Source organism: Varroa jacobsoni, unplaced genomic scaffold (assembly GCF_002532875.2).
Source record: "Varroa jacobsoni isolate VJ856 unplaced genomic scaffold, vjacob_1.0 scaffold_1379, whole genome shotgun sequence".
NCBI classification, from domain to species: Eukaryota; Metazoa; Arthropoda; class Arachnida; order Mesostigmata; family Varroidae; genus Varroa; species Varroa jacobsoni.
The window spans coordinates 112,814-125,356 of NW_019214281.1; the positions used below are offsets into that span (position 1 = coordinate 112,814).

Below are 12,543 nucleotides of genomic sequence, written 5' to 3' on the forward strand. Positions count from 1 at the left end.
TGTTCTCCAGGTACAGGACAAAAGCCACCGTACTAGGACATCTATCCCTTTATTTTTCCCACCGAACTTATATAACGTAATAATTAACAATGGCCCATGGCGTCAGTTGACCTAGCATTTCGTCACAGCAAGCGGTTCCGATTAGTAAAATAGGTCAGCCATCGCATCTTGTCAGTACATAGAGACGATCGAACTATTTCTTCCTTTTCGTTCGTCAGTACCAATATATATATATATATATATATATATATATATATATATATATATATATATTCACTCATTAACAATAATCAGAATTCTACTAAAGGCACCTTCAAGAAAGCATATCAGGAGCATGTGAGAATGATTCGATCGGCAAATGTTGTTAGCTACACGTAATTTATGCCGACGAAATTCGCTGTCAATGCTTTACTATCAGTTGGGTTAAGCCATCAGTTAGGTGTAGGCTTCAGGCCACTCTACTTACGTATCCATTGTTTATAGGTTCCCTGTTCCGCCCATGGCGGTAAAGCTGCCAAGCGAACAAGTTACAGTTTAGTGCTATACTGTTAAAGCAACCTGCGACCCTTATCTGCTTAATACGAGCTATTCCCCGCAAGAAAAAGGTCTACCCCTTTTAATAAGCTATGTTAAATGCAGTTGAATATGATGAAAGCGGTGCAAACGAATCAGCTCCCTAACAGCTAAGTTCGCATACACGAACGTGTAGATACGGTTCTTCTGATAGGGACCAATGAATCGTTGCCTTATTTCCTGTTTCCGGCCCTGCTCTTATCAATTAATTGGCAGCGTGTCATGGATCACTTAGGATTGACGTTAGTTAAGGGGCGTCAACAACTGCAATAAGATACACCCATTGATGCGGTGCAGACCAGTATCGCGCTGTCGAACTAAACAAAGGAATGGGAGCAGAAAAACAGAATGGGTTGGACAAAGGAACTGTCTACCCGACGAGCTATTGAAGGTTTTGTTATTTGTAAAAGACGCTTGGTACGAGTTTACTCTACTATAGCTTGACTGACGCTTCGTCACTTAGGGTTTTATCAGTACGTGTAGTCTGGCTGACTCTTTTTTTCCAATATGAAAGTTGATACTGAAAAAATCTTTTCTTCGATGTTTTCTTCATGGCAGTTACAGCTTCCCAAAACCTGTGTTATTCCAACTGACAACATGATCAACCTAATATTAATATAACACCCTTGAGCTGGCAGATGAAAAAGAGAACCGTGCGTATACGGTAAAGCTGCACTCGGTCCGTGAGGGCACGGGTTGATGCTGGGTGGTCTACGCCAAGGTCGATGCGCTCCCACGACCGATGTCTGGAACAGGGCGATCGAACAAATATAAACCTCCGAGTGAACATCATCACCAGTCAATGGTAGAGAAATATAAGCATAAAATGGTAGCCACGGGCTCGGCTTAGGCAATAAGAATAATAAGAACATTGGCCATAATCATGCGAACCGTCAAATTGGCTCTTATATTTATCATAAATTCAATTAGTAGTATTTGTTTTTGGGATACCACGACGGTACTAGTCGAACAAATAACTATAATTAGGTAAAAAAAAAAATAGTAATATATTTTCCAAGGCAAATAATAATCTGAATAAATGGATATAATAATAAATATAAAAAGAAACAGAAAATCAAGATAATGTTTTTCGAGGTTTCACGGTGTTATCGCCCCTTCCAACCGTCTGAAAGTGTCTATCGTCGAGTTCAATGGTGTACGAGATCCTCAACTTATTTTGGAAGGCGAAAGCAATACCATCTGCTCAAAGCTAAAAGGATTTAAAGCTAAAAGAAAGATAAAGGCGGATTTTCGAATCTAGGATGATAATAATCCAGTTTTTATAATCTTCAGGAAGTATATTTTCTTTTTCCTTAGCGTCTGTATGGCGAATCATTATAGGCGAAATGCGTGTAGCGGCCTGAGTTAACCGATTTGGGGAAGAGCCAAAGATAAATCCTGCCGGAAAGATAAACTTTTGTTTTTAGAAAAATCTCCATTCGGGATATTTTTACTCACAGATATCGAAGATTGGATGTGTGTATTTGAGTGAATATGGCGAAATTGTTGACTTAGAGGACATTTTGAAGCTGTGTGTCAATTTGCTACCTAAAAGACGAGCATATTAACCGTAATGGTTATTCGGCCAATATTATTCCGATATTTACTCTTCAATCGCAAATTTGAACAGCACAGCCGGTCCCGACAAGATCTTCGTTTATCCGGCGAATAGCTAGATACGCATTGGACACGGATGTTACCTAACGTCGTCCTGTCAGGTTTTTCCCCAATCCAGCCTAGACACAACACAACTCACTTCTGCGTCGCCTGAACCTGAGTCCTGAACCAAAACGAGTTCCCGTTAGTCCACGACATCCTGTTGCCTCGCGACAGTTACCGTTGTTGCCCCAACGGGATTTTCTTGTGAGATCTACCCCACCATTATTCTGTTTCAATAAAGCATTGTTATATCATTTAAGTCCATTACATTTTTGCATTATCCCGTTATCATGCTTTAACTATGGAACTGTGTCACCTTGCTTTGCGTTGTCGATTATTTGGATTTCAGTATTCAGACCTGTCATGTGCTGCACGCCCTATGACCTTGCAGCAGGTGTTAATTGTCAATTAGCCATTTTGAAAAAGTCTATGTTGATTTCCGCACGCTTGTTTCAATAAGGTAGTGCCTACATCACCGTTGACACGCTGCCCCTTGCAATTATTCCACTATCTCAAAGTGAAGCTGACTCTTATGTTCGTGTAAACCTTGGACCGCCTAAGGACCCCCAGCAAGGAAGCAATGTAAAAACATTAAATATATTCAAGACATCGCTAGCCGCTTGTTGGTGAAAACACTGCTAGGCTTGTCAAGAGAAAATAGGCAACAAGGCAAGGGTTGCTACAACACATACATGCGACGTTTTGATTGTTATACGACAGTTTTCCCTATAAGCTTATGAACTCCCTATTGAACACAATAGATTTCCTGTTGATACGTAAATTCAAGGCCTTAAATCTGGAACTTGTTAATCAGTTCAGAAAATTTCGCGCGGAAAATTTGGTCGGCTCCATTGAAGTGTGTTCGTTATATTTCTCCAGCCTTGCAAGACGGCAATTAGTCACAGATATTTGTTAAATACAACGATCCCTTTAGCTATGCAAACAAAAGTACTCTGACACCTTAATCGAAATAGTCCTGAAATTGTTGTTGACAAACACGCCTGTGTTACTATGTTTCCTTTCGACGCGTAGCACACACTTTCCAACAGAGACAAACCTAAACGGTAAGTTCAACCTCTTTCCCGCTGCCAGGCTCACGGCGTGTAGATATGTGACGCGAATCTGAGACTATAATACAAAGGTCGCGGTTGCACTATCGTGATGCGTTGAAGATACTTAGTACAAGTGCTCCTGCAGCTGTTTGGTACAAAGATGAGCTGATGAGGAAGTACATTTTTCCTCGACGAGCGTTGTTGTATTCTACAGTTGAATAGCTTCTATCAAGACAAAATGAGACGATCTTTGTTATTGCAAGGCAAGCCTGTGACTGCTGTGCCCGGACCAGGCTGAAGTTGATTGATCAATACGGGATTTGGGCAGGCCACGCTGTCACGGGAGTGAAATATTGCTCTGAGACACTCGCTCGGATGTCCGACGCTCGCTCATGGCAATTCTTGAGCGGCACCCAGCAGGTCTTCACTCCTATCGTTGACGACCGGGCGTGCAAAATGACTACGCTTACTTGTCTTGACTTTACAAGCAAGTTCCGTATTTCGTACGATCTGCTTTCATTGAATACTCTTGAAAAGCTAAAGTGGAACAAACATTTACTACGAGAATATCAGGTACGATTGCGCTTTTAACAACAGCCTTTAACGGTATTTCTATGACAATTTCTAAAGATTCGAGTGTGATGTGACAATATTTAAATGTGATCTTACGACAAAATACGACCATTGGCGCTAAACTTTTCTTGCTAACACATTGGCAGAACTAGACAAGCCGGTGTTTAACTTAAGTATTAACTGTATCTATTGTTATCAAGCGGCCAATGCGATGCAATTGCTCGCGGTTTTTCTAAGTTCATGCCTCGTGATACATCGTTCACTGTGTTTTTCCATATTACTAAAAGGGCAGATAGATTTATTTCGCGGTGTGAACGATGGCTCGCAAGGTGATCTTGGTCACCAGTTCTTATGAATACGTTTCTAGTAAATGCCTGAACAACAAACCCAACCCATTTACAAATGTTTTCCGCTAACTTCGCACGCGGAGCACAATTCAGTCATATAGGATTCATCACAGGCCGCATAGAGCGGCGGTTGAACGCGTGGGCCAACATGTCGCCACCGTCATATACAATATGAGTAACTGCTCGTTCGTTATTGCCCGCTCGTTCTAAAAGCTCTTGCGTTCGAACACTGTATACCGTAATAATTCTATATACAGTATCCTTTATATATTTCCGAACTCATAGCACAGAGTCGAACTCATCTAGCTAATCTGCGCTTTAGGATACCTTGCGGTCTCCGTTAGCGCTGTCATAAAACGAGCAATTTTACATAAAATAAGCTTCTGCTGCACTTGTGTAAGCTCGTATCGACAGTGTAACCGGGGGTTATTCTGATTTGACCTTTTCCACCAACAGGTTCTACTCCGTTCGACGAAGCTCGGCGATCTTCCCACCAATCATCTTTAGCGTCGTTTGCTACTGACCAACTCTGATTTTTGCTGCCTCTCAGCTGTTGTTATGCTTTGGCAACCGCATTCGTCTGTCACTGCACAGCCTAAAATACGACACAGTCAAAAAAAGAGCTTATTTAGATTATCATACTCAAAACTGAGGAGGGCGATTTGTTTTCCTAGCTGGGCTGTTTCGTCAATGGGGCACTGTGTGTGAGCTATCTTTGATTTTCGCTGAAAAGCTGACATTTCGTACTTGATGCGTAATTCGACCATTGTCGACAATATGTCCCACTTTATTACTTTTTTCACTCTATGACGTATTGCTCGAAGAACACTGGAGAGTAGGTTTCACGGTGGCCGTTTGACGTGGGAGTTGCGGCTTGCGTGAGGTTGCTATTAATATGAATAAGGAAGAAGAATTTTTCCTCCGTTGTCTAGCGTCGCTAATAAAATAAATTTATAAAAATAAAATAAAACAATTAATATTCATAATAGAAAGGGCCAAATATATTACTGTGCTAACTTCTATTTGTTTGGCTATATGACAGTTAAGATACCCGATTGGCTTGCTGATTCTGTGCATATATAAATTTTCGCTAGAAAATGCTCCTTTCGTTTTAAGCGTTTTCTTTACTTACTTATCGACCAGCAGTCAGTACTAGATCTACGCGGTAGCGAACCGCGGCACTGAGGAAAAAGGTTTTTACCTTTTTGCTCTGGCATAAGCCCGACTTTTCTCAAAAGTATCATGTTCATCTAATTTTTTTTTCGTCTTCTAGCAAGGGAACCTTGATTTAAAGTTTGAATATATTAAAATTTTAGATTTTTTGAGACCGACAGAAAGGCAAAATATGATCAGCTCGCTTTCTCCTTGCCGTGTAACGATTTAGGTGTAAGTAGTTTTTAGAAAGCAGAAATTTTGAATCGGAAGTACAGTTAGCGTGATGTAGAATACGTTATGCCGTTTTTGCTTTCGTTTCGGCTGCGTTTACCGAAAGGGTATCCTGGGTGAATCTATATAAGAGGGACAAAGTTTGGCAGAAACGCCGGTTTATGGCTTGCGAGATCATCACTCGTGTCAACTTCAGTGCCTTAACGAGGTAGCTCGGAGTCATCTGCTGCCTGTAGGTATGCTGATTGTCGCACAATTGAGAGACGAGACCGTCTGTTCTCAGATTTTTCCACAACCATTGTGTCAATGACGCTGTAGCCGGAAAGTTGGGTGGCTGAATTAAAGAAGTGCGATGCAGTCTCCACTGAATGGCTATGCAGCCGAAGCTCCCATCACTTTAGTAATTATGTATTACACATAATATACGTACCGGAAAATGTCGACGAAACTACTGCAACCGTCCGCTGTCAAGACAAACTGCGCGTTACCAATGTAGACAATATTATATCAAACAATGAAATACTCTATATATTGACACCAATTAGATATGATAGCCTTTTACATCGTTTCGGAAATCTGAACTTCGGGTTACATAGTGAAGTAGCGGCAGTTAGCTTGTCGTCGGATCCTGTCCCTGTTGTCATTCGTTCGTGTCGCTAGGTAACTTCTAGCTAACGACGAAACGGTCCCACAGAACCTAGGAAACTATCTGGGCCAGCCTAAAACTTTTCGTGAATAACGAGCCGCCTCCTTCCAACCCGCTTATGCGCCATTCAACGCCACTCGCCGACAGAGAACCTCTCACAGAGTCCCGGTTCGGCTAGCTCCCGTGTTCGCAGCTGGCGTCTCTCCACCTTCATCAGGTTGAACACTGTGATTAGTGTCCGTTTCTCAGGTAGTCCAAGGTGACCATCTGCCCAATGTCTGCGCGTACGTCAGATGGCCCCGGACGCACGGTGCCATACTCGACTTACCAGTGCTTCTATCCGGAATTAGCAGCAGCAGTAGCAGTAGCAGCAGCAGCAGCAACAGCAACAACAACAGCAGCGGCAGATCAGCCCAGAACAGCCGTCCGCTGCCAGCCGTGTCATAACTGATCTGCAGCTGTCAGTTCTTTGCTTGAAAAGTTCTTGGCCAAAGCGACTTCCTGTTCGTACTGAGCTGTTGAATCCAGCAACGCGTTGGCACACAGTGGATGATTGACGAGCTTCAATTACCATTGAAAATCCAAAGTATATTAGAACACGGAACGGCTATTGCTGCGAATTCAGAAATAACTACCATATCCATCCACAAAACTCTGCTGATTTTCCACCAATACTGCTTACTTGACTTAGACTTCTCGCCAGCAGGCATGGATGCAAAATTAGATTAATGGCAGTTTTCTACGCGCGTATATTTATCATCGCGTATTTGCTGTTTTCTTATTTTGCAATGTGCAGAAATACGTTACTGTACTTTTTATGATAAGGACAAGGATCATGCGGACAAAGAAATGATGTATCGCCTGTGATAGCAGTATAGTGTATGCGCCTTGCTTAATAGTCCGAAGGACCCACACTCCATCTGTGGAACAATCGGACAGCAGCACTGCACAAATACGTTCTACAGCTGGTAGTGGCGTCCTCGAATTTTTTACTCCATGGGAGGGTGTCACAATCAATGTGAGGGAAGCGTCGTCGTCGTCGTCTTTGTGATCGATGAATAAACGAAGCTAGCATTTGGGAAGTATTAGCATCAATTTCAATATACAGCCATCAAAACATATACGTGACTATAGGCAGACTGGCGTTGACCCACCGAGATATCAGTATTCATAGCCCGAGCACAATCTTTTGCTCAGCTGGTTAGGATCTCTATTTTGTTTACAGTCTCGATCAGTTAAAGTTCGATCAAATGTGTCCGGCCGATAACGCAATAGCAATCTACCTATGAAGTGCGGGAAGTTGCTACCCTCCTCTCGATATCGAACAGCCGTACAGAAGTTAAAAACAACTAGATTTAGCAAGATAAATTAATGTAATGGCTGGATACCTCGTTTTTCACATTGTTTTTGCTCAGTTTTTTTAAAGGGCTCGGGTCTAGATGGGTATTACTGATTAGTTAGTGTCACCTGCATCTACGTCGTGATCTTTCACTAACCCGGCATCTGGCTATACACATACAACGCTATCTTCTTCTCGACGAGAAAGCCGTGTTGTGATTTACGGTAGATAGAACCTCCGCTGTGGTCTTCGCGAGGCGAGGTATTTGCATACGTCGTTGGCTGCAAATTACCCCGTCACCGTAGCGGGGGTTCCAGCTTTTCGCACGCTCTACTGCTCCATTGCGTCGCCTGACGCAAATTCACCTATCGCCACCCGCGGCTTTCTCCATGCGTGGAATTACACATAGTGTTACACGCAGCCACATGGTACCATTGAAATGGAGCACCACATTTTGCTTCAACTGGCAGCGTTGTGCGAGCGAGAATATCTGTACTAAACTCTTACACGCCAACGATCGTTAGCGGGGTGCTGTTCAGGACGGTCAATGGCGAAAATGTGGAATGATCCGACTGATGTAGTCCCGCGCTGGCCTGCGCCGTATGTCGGATGCTTCGTAGAGGCGTTGGGCTCATTCAAAATAGGCAGAAACAATCGGGCAATTGAAGATAAGAACATAGTTAAAAACAGGGAACAGCCAAAAAGTAGGTTGAAATTTCGGAACACTAAAATACTTGAAATATAAGGACACCTTCAAAAAGCTTATTAAATCAATATGTAGCCCCAATATGCTACGAACATGCGCAGTATGCAAAAACGATCTAAGACGGTATTTTCCTAAGTTGGCGTAATGATACAAGGAGTTTAACATGATATCCTTGTGGAAAAATTAAAAAAAAAATACCCTACATTAGATTAGTTGAACAATGCAAATACATATCTCGATGGAATACATCGGTTATAGTAATAACCAGCTAATCCTGGTTACAGGAGATTTTCCATTATCAAAGGTAAATACGTTACGAATGCAGCGCAGAGACCAGAGTATCCTGCAAAGCAGGAGAAAGATTTACGTGGCCTCTAAGAGCAATATAAGATTCGGTCATTTGCATCTCACTCGAGATAGTGATGTGCTAGTTTTCAGGCATGTGGTCAGAATTTCAGTAGAAAGAAAGAAAGAAAGAAAGAAAGAAAGAAAGTGTCCCGAAATTGTTTAAATAGAGATGAACTCAGGTGGGCCTAGAACTGTTCCCTGACTGACGCGCCTTTTTGGGTAGCTGTACCTCCCTATGTTAACATGATGAAAAAGATCTATCTGCAGAACCATTACCAGCATTGAGTTCTCCATAGTTCCCTTGTGAGAAAGAATATTTATAAGTGTTCCAAGCCCAAAATAGTCGAAAGCATAAGCAGCATCAAGAAATGTAGCTAACGTTGCATTCTGACATATTACAACATGTTGGGCAAGCCGCTAAATCACAACCGGTCTCCTTTCCCGGTGCAATAACCAGAACAAAGGTCGTCTTGCTAAGGACAAACGAGGTTTAAATGGCCAAGTAATTGATAAGGGAAATGCATTATGACTATTGGACGATAAAGGCTTAAATTATTTTATAGCCTTTTGCCTTTCTAGATAAAGGCTACCAAAGCAGGCTTATACTGAACAAAGAACGACAGTGCACGTAAACAAGTTAAATGCGTATTTAAGCGACAAGGGTACGTAGCAAATGCGACGACTCTTTATCTCAGTACGTAATCTGCTTAACGAGTTTTACATACTTTAACTATTTTAGCTGCACTGATATTTGAATAAAAGAGAGCATTCGCGGGAATTGCAGTTCTGGCGTCAGTCTGAGCATCTGTTGGCAAAATGTACTTCATCTGAAAACAACGCTAGCAAAGTTAGCAGTGGCAAATTTCTGTGCGATATGGGGGGAAAAGGTAAAGGAGGGCCATTATTGCTACAAGAAGAAACTTTTTTCCTTTCAATCAGCCATCTCCGGCAGAGCTGTTACTGCTCCTGCCAGGTTTGAATTTTAATGAAATGTGGCTGTACGAACTTTTTTTTTTTATTCCATTACCATTAAAATATTGGACTTTGTTAACAGCGATTCTATTTCATAGAACAATTTTGGAGGCTTACAGTGATACTCAACGTGGAGCGTTCATTAAAGGCAGTTACGTCATGATCCAGGAGGAACATCTCCAAAGGGAAGAACGGTGACAAACGTAAGAGAGGTAAATGGACCGCTTAATTTGATATAAACGAGTAAAGGCTTTGTATGCTTTCCTATCAGAAAGTTATGGTATTTTTCATAGGCTAATGCATTAAGTTCCGAGAAAGTTTGGGCCGTGTTAGAAAGGACCGATACCTTAGATCCAGCGTACACCGACTGAGAGCAATGATGCACTGAAGGTGTGGAAAAAGTCACATCGTCGAGCACAAATATGATCAAAACAATCGAACAAATTGGCCAAGAAATTTTTTCTAAAAATTAAATTAAGGTCACCGGTTAAAAGTGTAGAGCGATTCTCTAATAGGGATGTCGCTATGTGTTCAATTGTTGTGGGAAACTTATCGACGTCGTTTCTCTGATTTAGCTAGCTTTCTAGAATTTGGCCAACAAGTTCTCTATTTCAAATGATCCCCCACAACCAGTTCCCGATGCATCAATAGACGGCACTTGACAGCAGATAAAGGTTTCATCAAATTAAAGGCCTTCGTTATGCAGCAGGTAAACTGCTATTTCACCTCAAATTTGATTCTTTACAACAGGAAATGGCATAGAATCGTTACCATCCAAACGTGGCCATGTGTGGTGCCTCGAGGACAGAACCTTAAGTAAACAAGTAAGAAGCAACCTGAAGAAGGAGATGAGTAGAAAAATACGGATGGAAAGAAGACCCGATTCTCTTTTGAGTGCCAAGTCTATTGATGTTACCGTCAAGTATTTAAACGCTTGTGGTTGTGAGGCATAGGAATGTTTCCAATATGTCATAATAGGACAGGAGCTGGACATTGGTACAAAATTAAAACCATAATCATAATCACTTGTATTGTCTTCTAACAGAAATAGGTCTAGGTAAGAACTTGATTCATGTAATTATTACCAGAGAGGACACTCAGTGCTCGACAGTGTCTAACAGCAGGAAGACAATTGAAAACTACATCAATTGTTGTACGTATCATATATGGGCGGCTAAAGTTAGCCATAGTACCACCGGAAACACTATTATACTAATACAAAATGTGTTATTACGGACTATATTGGGATTGTTTTTTAGGTGTTAAAAGGGAAGAAAGACGATTATTACAAATACATGCTCGCATACACTACATGTACACCCACTATTTAAATCGGTAGATTCTATTCTGTAGGACGTATACCCTTGTGTGTCTGCGTAGTAATAAAGGTTTCGTAATTATAGATGCGTAGCAGTTGATTGTTGTTTGCCTTCCCTTGATCGTACGTGCAGTGATCGTATACTTGGAGGAGGACATATGGAGGATATAAAAGGACAGATCCTTTGTATTTTCTCATCTAATATAGAAAGCTGGACAGTATTTCTAATTATTTTTTTCGCCTCATTCTAGTCGTTGCTAGATTGTTGGTAATTTCGAAAGGAATCCTATTGGCACTCTCCGGAAAATGTGAGTTTCCTAGAATAATAAACTAATCGGCCCTCTCTGCTCGATCCAAACCCAAAGTTAGGTTTGTGTTCGTTATAGACTCCCTATCCTACTATCGTTATATGGCGCTTAAATTGGGACTTTATAAGCAGCATTTATCCGTTAGAATTACTATCGATAGAATTCTCTTCGTTTCAAATTGTTTTTGTGTGCACGGTGCGACCAACGTGGGCTTTCAAATGTTGATCTTGGCAAGTCAATTGGGCTAATTCTTCTAGTAATACCTGCTTTAACCAGTGTTAAGCGGAAGTTTGTCGAACGAGCAAACGATTCGCGAGAAAACTCTTGCGGTGGCAGAGCAAATTGCATTCGTTGAAAAGTTCTACGACACCGATCTGCCATGTACCCATTAACCGTCACTGACGTATGCTGAAAAAGCTCTTTGTCGTCCTAAATGACGCCGTTCATTTCCAGAAGTTTGACGGCCCGAGTCTGACTATTCGCTACGGCATTTTTCCACCGAGTGGTAGCTTCGTTGGGCCGCTTAAAAAGACAATCACTACGTGCTCCAATCTGCCATTCACAAAAGTAGTAGCGCCCTTCGTCGCGCGCCCGCCAAGCTTGAAATGCTGCTCAGCAAATTTTGCACCCTTTACAAACGATGCTAGGTAGGATCAGCACGGTATATTGACATCATCTATCTGATTTTTAAGTACGAAACAGTGCGCGGACAACTGTAAAGCACCCGATGATTTTGGGCTTAACATCTACTTGTCAAACACGAATAAACAGACCGTGATGATGATGTTTATTTCGCAAGGAACACTAACAATCAGTAGCTTATGGCTAATATCATCTAAAAATTTTGTGAGTTGTTTCATGAAGCCTTCAGGTGTATGTATATATATATATATATATATATATATATATATATATACATATATGTATTTGAGCATGTTTGGGTTTTACGGATTCGCTAAATTTGGCCTTGTTGTTCTGCACTAGCTTATACGCCAGGTGCCGCTGGGCGTCGTTCTTGAATGGTATAGGCGGCGGCGGCGACGGCGGCGGCGGCTGATGGGCCCTACCACTGTCAACCTTAAATTGAATATTTATTCAGACTAGTGGTCTATTGAGAATTCGAAGACAGCCTGCAACAAGTCACCAACCTCAGTCTAATGCACAATTCATTTAAGCAACGATTTTTTCAAAGATAGATGCTTTGCACCTGTTTCAGGACGTATATCTACAGAAGATGCAGCAGCCTAGAGGGAGGTCTCTTATTGGAAACGCTTGGAAACTTTCACGGCATGTACCCTGAGCACATGTCCACCGTT

General features: G+C 41.8%; 1 long non-coding RNA gene across 2 annotated transcripts; it reads left to right on the top strand.

Moving 5' to 3' along the window:
* The first annotated feature begins 9,407 nt into the window (after positions 1-9,407).
* LOC111269341 (uncharacterized) lies at positions 9,408-11,196 on the top strand. 2 transcript variants are annotated; one of them, XR_002685731.2, is made up of 3 exons: positions 9,408-9,516; positions 9,700-9,813; positions 10,352-11,196. It is a non-coding gene; the product is annotated as an uncharacterized LOC111269341 (long non-coding RNA). The 2 variants fall into 2 exon arrangements; XR_015314553.1 differs by having other exon boundaries at positions 9,721-9,813.
* The last annotated feature ends 1,347 nt before the right edge of the window (positions 11,197-12,543 follow it).